This window comes from Tursiops truncatus, chromosome 8 (genome assembly GCF_011762595.2).
Source record: "Tursiops truncatus isolate mTurTru1 chromosome 8, mTurTru1.mat.Y, whole genome shotgun sequence".
Lineage (NCBI taxonomy): Eukaryota > Metazoa > Chordata > Mammalia > Artiodactyla > Delphinidae > Tursiops > Tursiops truncatus.
Window position 1 is genome coordinate 73,779,297 of NC_047041.1, and position 12,566 is coordinate 73,791,862.

Below are 12,566 nucleotides of genomic sequence, written 5' to 3' on the forward strand. Positions count from 1 at the left end.
CGGAGTCCTTTGATTCTTCCTGGCCCTTTGATCATTAATTTAAATTTTACGATCACCTACAAAGTTAAAAACAAACAAACAAGAACAAATCTCTTGGGATTTTTTTTGGGATTACACTGAATTTAAGAATCAGTTTGGGAGAAATTGTACCTCCATTTGAAGAATGTGGTAAAGGTCTCCAATAAATAATTGGAGGTCTCTTTAAACGTCTTTAACTAAAAATTTATAGTGTTCCCCTGTAAATATTTTGCTCAATTTATATTAGGTTTATTTTTTTAAACTTTATGTATTTATTGTTAATGTAAATTGTATCTTTTTAGTAAATTATATTTTTAAGCTATATATTACCATTACAGGAAAATGAAATTATTTGTGTATATTTAACTATTTTTATTATTGTGTTTTAGTTGTGTTTCTTATAAACAATGTATAGATTTTTAAGTAACATAATTAGTTCGTGCACATTTATTATAATTACTGACATAGCTGGATTTGTTTTCCATCTTACGTTCTGTTTTCTATTTGTCCCATTTTTGCAGTTTTCTGATTTTCTTCCTTTATCTTGCATTAACTAAATTTCTTCTCAATCTTTTTTACCTCTACTGATCAAGAGCTATACAACCTATTTCTAGTATCTTAGTAGTTACCCTGAAGTTTTTCACATAGGCACACTTCCTTTATGAAAGCCTATGGTTAGGTTAATCAACATCTTTTTCTTCCTTTTGAATAATACAAAGACCTCCAGAATATTTAAATTATTTTCATCCTCTTCCTACTTATTATATTCTTTTTGTTGTATATTTTAGAGTTTTTCTCTTTTTTCCTTTTTACAAGCATGACAACACTATTATTGTCTCATATTGTGGGTGCTTACTTAGATTTACCGAGATATTATCAGTTTCTCTGTACAGGATTCCTTTTTATAGCTCTGACTGTACATGTGGAATCTAGTAGTTTCTACCTGAAGTCAGTGGTGAAATGAAGATGGCTGCAAATTCTTTCATATTCCTCCTGTGGAGAAGTGAAATTAATTTTCCTCCCTTGGACCTGGGCTGGCCTCTGACATGTTCAGTAGAATGTGGTAGAAGTGATACCATGCCAGTTCTGGGCATTTTCAAGAACTGGAGCCTTCTTTCTGCCATGGTCTCTGAGAGCTCTAAGCTGACATGAAGGAAGTATGCCTACCCTGCCAGAGAGGCCACATGGAGAGGGCAGGAGGATTACATGGAGAGAGGTGTGGTCTGGCTAAGCTCGGTTTTCCAGTCCCACTTGTACCCTAAAAGCACCAGGACCATGAGAGAAGTCTTCTGGACCCCTCAGACCTGCTCAGCCACAAGGTAAATATCACCAACTGGCCCTGTTTGGTGACAGAAGAATCATTCTAGCCCCAACCTATTCCTGATCCACAAAAACTATGTGATATAATCAGATGGCTGTTGTTTTAGGTCACTATGTTTGGGGATAATTTATTACGCAGCAATAGTTAACCAGATCAAATGCCTTCAGGTTTTCCTTACCTAGAAAGTTTGTATTTTGCTCTTACTCTTGAAATACATTTTTGGTGAGGAAAAAAAAATGTGTTGGGACTTATTTTCTCTCAATACACTGAAAATATTATTCTGGCATTTATTCTTCCTACTGAGAAATCAGCTCTCAGTCTGTGTCAGACCTTTGAAGGTGATCTGTTTTTTGTTTTGTTTTGTTTCATTCAAGTTTTTGTTGTCTTAAATCTCTGGCTGTTTTTTAAGATCCACTCTTTTTCCTTGGTTTTCTGAAGCATCACTTAGGTGTGTGATTGTGTTTCTTTTCTTTCATTCTTTGTTTAATCCTACTAGGGATTTACTGGTCTTTATCCCACATGGGATAGAATATTGATTGTTTTCCATCATCAGTTCTGGAAAATGTTTAACCATAATCTCCTCAAATATTGCTTGTACCCAGTTCGCTCTTCTTTCAGAATTCCAGTTAGTTGTATATTAGACTTAGTTTAACCTCCACATCTATTAATCAATCTTTCATAATTTTTATTTCTTCAGCTATGCCTGCTTTTTTATTTAAACTTTTTTCTTATTAAAATCTTATGCAAACTTTTAAACTAATTTCTTATTTAAACTATCCTTTGATTTTTTTCCAACATTTTATTGTAAAAATTCTTAAACTCCCACGTACCCAGAATTAGATTCTACTGTCTTCATTTTGCTGTATTTACATTGTCACATTTCTATTATACTATCCCTTTAACCATCATCTTATTTTCTTTATATATTACTATGAAAGTTACAGACATAAATACACTTCTACCTGAATACTCTGTCCTGCATATCATTAATTAAAATTTAATATTTATTTATAGGTTTTGTTATTTGTCCTGAAGTAAAATTTACAAATAATAAATGAACATACCTTAAGTGCACCAGAAAATGATTGTGGGTCCAATGAGTTTTTAATTTCATGTACATTTTTTTCATTTCTAAAAATTCTATTTGATAATTTTTAAACATATTTTTAAACTTTGTCTCAAATTTTATATTGGAATAATTTTATATTTAAAGAAAAGTTGCAAAGGTAACACAAAGAGTTCTCATATACCTTTTACCCAGCCTCCCCTAATGTTTGTCTCTTACATATCAACAGTACAATTATTAAAACTAGGAAATCCACATTGATACACAACTCTTAACAAACCTACAGACTTTATTCAAATTTTATTTAACTAGCATTTCTGCTAATGTCCCTTTTATGCTCTAGGATCCAATCCAGGATTCCACATAGCATTTAGTTTTAATTTAGTCTTAGTATTCTCCAATCTGTGACAGTTTGTCAGTTTTTCTTTCATGACCTGACACTTTTGAAGAATACTAGCCAGTTATTTTGTAGAATGTCCTCAATTTGGATTTCTCTGACATTTGCTCACAATTTGATCAAATTGTACATTTTTGTACATCAGATCGTGTTGCACATTTTTGGTGAGAATAGTAAGAAGTGATGTTGTGATTTCAATTTTTATTAGGGGAGACATGATAGTATTGACATTTTATGTATAGTAATGTTAATTTGGTCATTTGATTAGGGTAATGACTGCCTACATGGTTCTTTTAAAATTTTGTGCTGTAACTTCAGTTTAGTCTTTTATTCCATTTTTTAAACATGTAAAAATTTATTTTATATTCTGTGTCTTAATATTTGTAATCTTTGCAAGTACCATTCTGTCCCAGGTATTTTTCTTTGACTTGAGATAATTTGAGTAAAGATGGGACACTGGTGGAAGCTATACCCCCTCTACTTTATAGAACAGAGGGGAGATAACGGTATTTGCAGCCAGACTGATAAGAACATAAATCAACTATTTATCAGCTGTGTGATTATGAGTAGCTTACCTTACCTCAGTGTTATTTTTCCCATGTGTAAAATGTAAATAAGCATTATTTGTAGTGAATATTAAAAGAGTTTTCAAAACAAAATCATCCTCCTACAGAATTAACTAGGAGATACAAGAGGATAATATTCTCTTAAGTTGAGCTAGCCAATTACCAATTTGAGACATTTATCATTAGGAACATATTTTAAAGTCACCTCTAGTGAAAAACTTTAGAGGTTCTCTACACGGAGTAATGTGGGAATCTGTGTTGTTATATTAAGGAGACTGTATCTGAGCAAAAGTGATTAAGGAAATCCTAGGATAAAGAAACATTCAGTAGTCCACAAAGCATATTCCCATTCATTGTTTCACAAGCTGAAACATTTGAATTTCACAATATGTGGTGGGTAGATCTTATTGTTCTCACTACACAGATAATAATACTAAGTTATAAAGATCATGTAACTGATCTAAGACTGTTGCACTTATAGGTAAGTAGCATAGGGAGGATTCAGAAACAGATTTCTTGAGTCCCAGACCAGTGCCTTTCCACCAACCATGCTACTTCTACCCTCTAATGCCCATTCATTTTCACATCAACGTTCTTCCCTAACGTATCTGGTTGTCTAGCAACATCCCAGGGCACTTCAGTGTAAAACTACCTCTCTATCCTCCAAGAATATTTTTCAAACTCCAATTATTTTCTTTATCACTCATCACCACTTTCCAAAGAGATATTAATCAGGGGCATTAGCTAATATAGGACCAAATATTTCCTGATGAAGTGTTGAAACTTTTGCGATAAAAAAAACTATACGTAACCTTATAACCTCTACATATTTATTTGTGCATATTATCCCTATTCACTATCTCAGTTGGAAATGAAGACAATGTTTAATGTACTATATGTCCTTCTAAAGGGGACTTGGATGCTTTAATGTAGAAAAAGGATCAAATAAAATGAATCTTCTCAGGTACAGAAAAGGTTGATCCAACTCCACTGGGTACCCCTTAGATCCCTATGCATGCTCCACCTCCAAGTGTGTTTTAGCTCCAGAGTGCCTTAGAAGGCCTACGTAGGACCAAGGAACTGTTGTTTCAGTGAAATTGAGGAAAACTCCTTGAACACTCAGGATAATTCCTGAACTCTTCTATTCAAAACAAAAATACTACAACATTCATTCGACTCAGGGAAACACAGTTAAAACAATGATAATCAAAGCTAACTTTCATTGAAATATATGTATATAATATATATAATTACTTCAAGTACTTTACATATAATGACTTTTTTTTTCATTGAGATATAACTGATATATAACGTTGTGTACGTTTAAGGTATACAATGTGCTGATTTGATATATTTATATATTGTAATATGATTACTTATTTATGCCATACAATAACTCTGTGGGAAAGATACATTTATAACCCCATTTTATGGATGGGGAAATTGAGATGCAGAGGAGCAAAGTAAATTCCCTGAAGCTGCATATCTAGTAAGTAGCAGAGCCTGGATTTGAGCCCAGGCAGCTTATTTCTGCAGCTCTATACTAGCCAGTAGAGCCAGAAAAACACTCAGAGTCAGCTTTAAGCAGAGAACTCCATCTACTACATATCAACTCGATCCTCCTAATGACAGGAAGACATCCCAAGATTCTCATGGCTTAACTATCTAATTATTATTATTATCATTGTTTACATTGGGAACTCATTCATCATCTATGTTTAGTTTTTTAAAAATTTTGAATAACTACAGATTCACAGGAAGTTCTTATGTACTCTTCACTCAGTTTCCCCCAGTGATACCACCTTGTATAATATAGTAAGTATCAAACCAGAAAATGAACATTGGTATAATCCATGGATCTAGTATTCATGTAACCATCACCACAAACAAGATGTAGAAATGTCCCATCACAAGGCTCCCTTATACACTCCTTTATACTCACACCTACCTTCCTCCTCCTCATCTATATTTAACAATCAACATTTAGTCAAAGCCTATACACCCATACTTAGTGGTTGTCCAAATAAAGGATTAAAAAGAAAAATAAGAAAAGTACAAAAATGGCAGTTAAGATTAGGCAAAAGCAGTAGCTGACCCTGAAGTTTCTTGACTTAGGCACATTTTTCTGGTTGCATTTGGATATAAAGTACCCCAAGTCTTTGCTTGGAAAGACTTCAGTATAAGCCCAGAAGAGAAAAAATTCCTCTTCATCACTGGAATGGAGTGGGATGGGCAATTCATCATTTTCTTCTCAATTAGATTAGCTACCAGAAAACATGGATAATTGTCCTGGCTCCACCATTTCTGATCTTATGACTGTGCATTTAACCCCTGAGGCCTTAGTTTCCTCCTTTACTGAATGAGGATAATGGATATGAGATCACTTTATAAAGGTTAAAATCCGATGTCCGTGTAATAGAAGTTGTTCAAAGGGTCATCTCTTTCTCTTCTACATAATCCACTTAGCGTAACTAGCCATCCTCCTTTTAGGAAACATCTACATCACTGCTAACTTGAAAACAAAGTGCCTTGCTGGGAGATTGTTGAGGGATGACAGGAATTTGGATTTCTGAGGCACGAGCTGTGAAATGCCTGACAGAGAAGAATAGTTTGTGTCAGATATGCTTGATTTGTCACAGAAAGTGGAAGGACACTTTCCCCGGCTTAGATATTTATCAGTAAATGGAGGTCACACAAATACCGCATGACTTTAGTTCCTGCTAGCTGGTCACACATAAGCAGAGCTCCAAAACCTTGGCATTTGGTGGGTGGGGTGGGGGGCTTACTTTCCCAAGTCTGAGGAAAAACAACAGACAATGTGGAGTACATTGGACACCACAGCGTGAGGAGGTCTTACTTATTCTCTTGTAATATTATAAATAGCTCTGAGGGAATAGAAAGAACCATGAACTAAGGAAGCAGAAGACATCTATTGTAGATAGAGCCTTGTCATGTTACTTATATGAAGCCTTGGGCAAATCACTTGACCTTTTTGAGTCTCTGTTTATTTGCAAGATGGTATAACACTTACTTGCCTACTTTGTATGTTGTTAAGATGAATAAAATGGAAAAACACACACACAAAAATGTCATGCAAATTGTTTTATAGTACATAAAACATATATGCTTATATACATATTATATATAACATATATTTAGTATGTGTAGGTATATATATGTTATATATAATATGGTATATATATAGGTATACACACATTTATATTAAGTATCATCACAGTTATGATTGCTATTTTCCAGGAAAAGAAGTTTGTGTATGTGGAATTGTTCTACTTCTGACAGCTCGGAAGCCAAAAAGCCATTATCAGCTTAAAACTAGTGTGTTGTACACACAAGATACATGGTAATGATAAAAGTTGTTGTTTCTAGGACAGTGTGTAGGATACAAGAATTCATAGTAATTCTGAGCCAGAAGAGAGCTGAGAGTCTTGCAAGTTCAAGTCCCAACGCTCTTATTTAACAGATGATTAAATCACAGCCTAAGCAAGGTGACTTATCCAAATTAGTGATGGAAACCAGAGTGTAATAAATGAGGAACAAGAGAAAGATTAATGGGTAGACTGACTACAGGAAGCTCAATTCCAATAGGGAAAGAGATATCAAATAGGAGGTACCATTTTTTACAAGGCTTTAAAAGATGGATATCAACAGGTAGAGACTGTAAGAAGGACGTTCCATTCAGAAGAACCAATGGGAACTGAAGTCTAAAGTCAGGAGCCTATAGAGTATGCCCATAAGGTCTTATTTAAGTTATATACAAGGTATATGTTGTGTGTATGCTGTGCTTTCCAAGGAGAAGGGGAGTACTAGCTCTTATATGAGAACCATGAACGTGGTGAAGTGTGCGCCTTTCTAGGAGAAAATAGACACAAATCACTAATTTTTCTCTGGTGTTAGAAACTTCCATTCATTTGGGTTAAGGAAGTGATCTTTGCTGTACATTAGGATTGACTGGGGATTTTAAAAAATACTGGTACCTGACTACCACCCTCAGACATTCTGATCTGTTATGTGGTACAACCTGGGCATAGGGATTTTTTTAAGTTCCCTAGGTGCTATCACTCTGTAGCCAACTCAGGAATCACTGAGTAAAGAAGCAAATTAAGGTACAGCTATTTTAATATGCAAGCTAGTTACCTAAGAGTGGTAACACTAATCCCCCATAACACCCTGGCATGGATTAATTAATTGATTTGTTTAGCAAATGTTTAGGAATGGCATACTAGACAGTCAAGTTTTTATTGTGATAAACTTTTGAAAATCATAGAAAAAATTTTCTTACTGTGTGGTTTTACATGAAGCCCCATACCAGGAGTCAGACTGGCATTTTTATAAAATATTTTAAGTAAAATAGATGTATTCATTATCAAGTTGGCAGAGAGATGAGTAAAGAAATTACCACTGACCCAGATCCAGAATTTACCAAGGCATTAACTAATATGCAGTTGAAAACTCACGGAATTTTAAATCTATTAATTTTATTAACTAAATCCAGTCATTTATTCAATAAATGCTTATTAACTGCCAACAATGTGCCAAGTGTTGTTTGAGCTACTGGGGGATATGGTAATGAACACAATTTAAAAAGCTCATGCCTAGTGGAGCTTAGTGTCTAATGGGGGAGACAGAAAATAAGCAAATAATATATAATACAATGTCTGGTGGTAACCAGTGTGTGAGAACAAAATAAAACAGACATTGATTACCAGATACAGTCTCCAAGCATAGGCAATCTTTAGACAGAGACCTAAATTAGGTTAAACAGTCAGCCAGAGATTGTAGAGAGAAAAAGCCTTCCAGGAAGATGGACTCTCAAGTGCATCACTTTGAGAAGGGGACCATGTTCAATGTGTTCAATACAGCAAGCAGGCCAGGGTGCTGGAACCCAGTAATGAACGTTACCTGATGAGAAATGTGGGATGTGGGGTCAATGTAGAGTGGGTCCTCCTTTACTGCCTCCTTCCCTTCCTTCCTTCCCTCTTTCCTTCCTTCCCTCCTTCCTTCTTTCCTTCCTTCCTTCCTCCTTTCTCCCTCTCCTTCTCCTCTTCCTTATTATTATTAGTATTATTTCTCTCTCTCTCTATTTTACATGATCCAGTAGAGCAAGAATAAATCTGATGCTGTAGATAACAGCGGATGCTGAGAAGAAAATTGCAGGAGGACACGTAAGTACTTTCACTAACACAGTCACTTTTGGTCTAACTTCACAGTAAGACTAGTTTTATTCTGCACATGTATCATTTGAGGAAACCTACACCTGGAGACTTTAAGCAAGTTATTCAAAGGCATGTAAGTACTGTACTTATGAACTCAAGTCTCTGACTTAAGTCCAATTCTTTTTCTCTTTCTAGGCATTGTTCAAAGCATAAAATAGAAAAAATGCAAAGATTATCCCTAAATTAAAAGATCTGCTCTATTCTTAGTAATGGCTAAGGTCTTTTCTACATTCTACTTTATCTAATATGGAGTTAACTGATGCCAAACTCTGCCAAAGAGTAAGAGTTTTTGTTTTTGAGGAAAATCATGAAGCCCTTAATGAATAAATCTTACCTAACAATCACGTGAGAAGCTTTTGATCATGTGAGAAGATTTTGAGTAAATATTTTTTTTTTATCAATACAGAAAATAGAAACATCCTCTAGATAACAGAGCATGCTTGAGATACCAAGCACTAGTATTAAAGGAAAATGGAGTCCTGAGTAATTGGATCCTTGTTCTAAGGCAGGACAAAGAGTCACTAATTTCTAGAAAAAGTACCAAAGGTTACTTTTGCAACCCTGGAGTTAGAACCGGGGAAAAAATCAGAAAGATTAGTCATGTAGCAAGCTAATTTTTGATTACAGTATTCCACTATAGTGAATTATGTCAGTCCAACTGTGTGTCTAGGAAATAAAAATTACTTCTTCCACTACAGAAATAAAGTCTGTTCAAGCCTTAAGAGTGAAGATAAATGAAGTGGCTCTAATTTAGCACCAAATTGGACTTGAAAATCTGTACATCTAGGCTTTATTGAGTTGCTAGGGCTCTTACTTTTGGAATGTAAGAAATGTCCCCAGCATTCATCATCCAGTTCCGTCCTTTAACTAAGAAATCAGCTTTAAAAAAAAATTAAAAATAAAAACAACTGGTAGATTAAAACCTAAAAGAAATGATACTGTTTAACTAAGATCGGAATGAGATGTTCAGGCTCTTTTCCCAGAATTGTGTTCAAATTGTGAACAGACTTGAGTTCACATCTTGTTCCATGTGTCTAGTTATGTGCTCTTGAGCATATTATTTAATTTCTCAAAGCCACCATTTCTTTATCTTTAGGAAAATGGAGATGAAAATAGGGTCTTGCAAGCATGAAATAAGATAATGTATTTGTAGTAGATATCTATCTTACCAAACACTTTTGAATACCCTCTCTAAATTTTAGTACTTTGCTATATTGTATATCATCACAGCCCAAGGTTAAGTTAAAAGAAAAGCAAGACTCTATTTCCCATGCTACCTCAACAGCTAGAATGCGAGCATATGACTTAGTTTCTGCCAGTAAGGCACTCCCAAGCCAGATTTTTATTCAGAGGCAAACTACAGAGGGAAACAGGCTGAGCTCAGGTCAACATGAAAAGGAGCAGAGGAAGAGTGTTTCTAAACTGATGTGAAGGAGGCGGCAGCTTCTCCGTCTTGGAATGTGGAAAGATTAGACTTGAGTTTTTTACTCCGATTCTTCCAGTAATTTTATAAAGTACTAATGCCCCTCAAGAAATTCATTTCTCCTTAACCTGGTAAGAATGGACTCTATTATTTGCTTCTAAGAACCATAGCAATTTCAATGTTAAAACATTAATTAGCACAATTATGAATACCCCAAAGTGCTCCATCAATGACACTTCACTGGCCTCTTAAATTGGAGGAAATTGTGTTGGCAAAATTTTCCTTCTGCTCTTTACCTGCATTCATTCAGATTCTTCCTTGTTGTCTTTCAGTTATGCTGTGTACTGTGCTCATTGTGAATCCCTGTTAAAAAAAAAATTAGACTGAAAAAAGTCTATTGAAGTATTATTCATGTTATTAACTTGTCTTTTTAAATTAAAAAAAAATTATTACTGTAGGTTCCTGAAAATACTTTGGAAAAGGAAAGTGAGTCACATGTGAGACAACAGATCTTTGGAAAAACAACTGTAGGGTCCATAAGGACACAGGAGAAAGACCATACAGATGGGAGGCCACCCTGTAGATTTAGGGCATGATGGGAATGGAAAGAGATTCCTCAGAATCAGAGCAGACTCCTGAGTACACCAACAAGGTCAAACAGCAGTGTGCTGCCTTCTCCTCTATCTGCAAGTCCCAACAGAGTATTCTAAACAGAAATAGGCAGATAAAACCCACAACTTCCATAATAATTTGTGACCCAATTTTAGTAATTAGGACAAAGCTTATCTATCTGAATTCTATTTTTTTTTTTTTTTTTTTTTTTTACCAGTGTTATCCTTCGGTTTTATAAATTTACTTTTACTGGCACTGATTTTTAAGTTTTTTTTTTTTTTTTTTTTTTTGCGGTACGCGGGCCTCTCACTGTTGTGACCTCTCCCGTTGCGGAGCACAGGCTCCGGACGCGCAGGCTCAGCGGCCATGGCTCACGGGCCCAGCTGCTCCGCAGCATGTGGGATCTTTCCGGACCAGGGCACGAACCCGTGTCCCCTGCATCGGCAGGCAGACTCTCAACCACTGCGCCACCAGGGAAGCCCCTAAGTTTTATTTTTATCTATATCATTTATTTTTCAATTTTAAAACCAGTGAAACAGACTTGATAAATGCATATTTCAGTGAATTTGACAAATGCATACATACACATAACCCCACATCCCAAGCAAGATATATATTTCCATCACGCCCAAAAGTTTTTCATGTCACTTTCTAGTCAATCTACTCTCCCCCTACCCAAATAGATAGTCTCTGTTCTGATTTCTAGCACCAGAAGATAGATTTGCCTATTTGAAAACTTTATATGGGTGGAATCATGCAACATATATTCTTCTGTGCCTGACTTCTTTTGTTCAACATAGCAAATCTGAGAAGTATTAGTGTTGTCACACGTATCATAATTTGTTCCTTTTAGTGCTAGTAGTATTCTATTATAAGAATATACCACAGTTTGTATATTTATCCTTCTGTTGATGGACATTTGGATTTCCATTTTCTATTTACTATCTTTATTTGATTATAGATCAAATTTTCCTCCTTCTTTGCATGTTTAATAATTTTTATTGTATTCTGAACATACTAAAGAACACTGTACAATGAAGTGTAACATTTTGCTTTGTTTTGTTTTATTTCGATGAGACTGTTAAGTCTTTTTTTTTTTTTTTTTTTTTTTTTGCGGTACGTGGGCCTCTCACTGTTGTGGCCTCTCCCGTTGCAGAGCACAGGCTCCGGACGCGCAGGCTCAGCGGCCATGGCTCACGGGCCCAGCCGCTCCGCAGCATGTGGGATCTTCCCGGACCAGGGCACGAACCCGTGTCCCCTGCATCGGCAGGCAGACTCTCAACCACTGCGCCACCAGGGAAGCCCCTAAGTTTTATTTTTATCTATATCATTTATTTTTCAATTTTAAAACCAGTGAAACAGACTTGATAAATGCATATTTCAGTGAATTTGACAAATGCATACATACACATAACCCCACATCCCAAGCAAGATATATATTTCCATCACGCCCAAAAGTTTTTCATGTCACTTTCTAGTCAATCTACTCTCCCCCTACCCAAATAGATAGTCTCTGTTCTGATTTCTAGCACCAGAAGATAGATTTGCCTATTTGAAAACTTTATATGGGTGGAATCATGCAACATATATTCTTCTGTGCCTGACTTCTTTTGTTCAACATAGCAAATCTGAGAAGTATTAGTGTTGTCACACGTATCATAATTTGTTCCTTTTAGTGCTAGTAGTATTCTATTATAAGAATATACCACAGTTTGTATATTTATCCTTCTGTTGATGGACATTTGGATTTCCATTTTCTATTTACTATCTTTATTTGATTATAGATCAAATTTTCCTCCTTCTTTGCATGTTTAATAATTTTTATTGTATTCTGAACATACTAAAGAACACTGTACAATGAAGTGTAACATTTTGCTTTGTTTTGTTTTATTTCGATGAGACTGTTAAGTCTTTTTTTTTTTTTTTTTT

At 35.2% G+C, this 12,566-nt stretch overlaps 1 long non-coding RNA gene across 1 annotated transcript in view; it reads right to left on the reverse strand.

Moving 5' to 3' along the window:
• LOC117313300 (uncharacterized) overlaps positions 1–12,566 on the reverse strand; it is a 409,632-nt gene that overhangs the window by 9,897 nt on the left and 387,169 nt on the right. The window contains exon 6 of the long non-coding RNA XR_004527763.2: positions 10,322–10,388. This is a non-coding gene — a long non-coding RNA (uncharacterized lncRNA). The remainder of the gene's footprint in view (positions 1–10,321; positions 10,389–12,566) is intronic.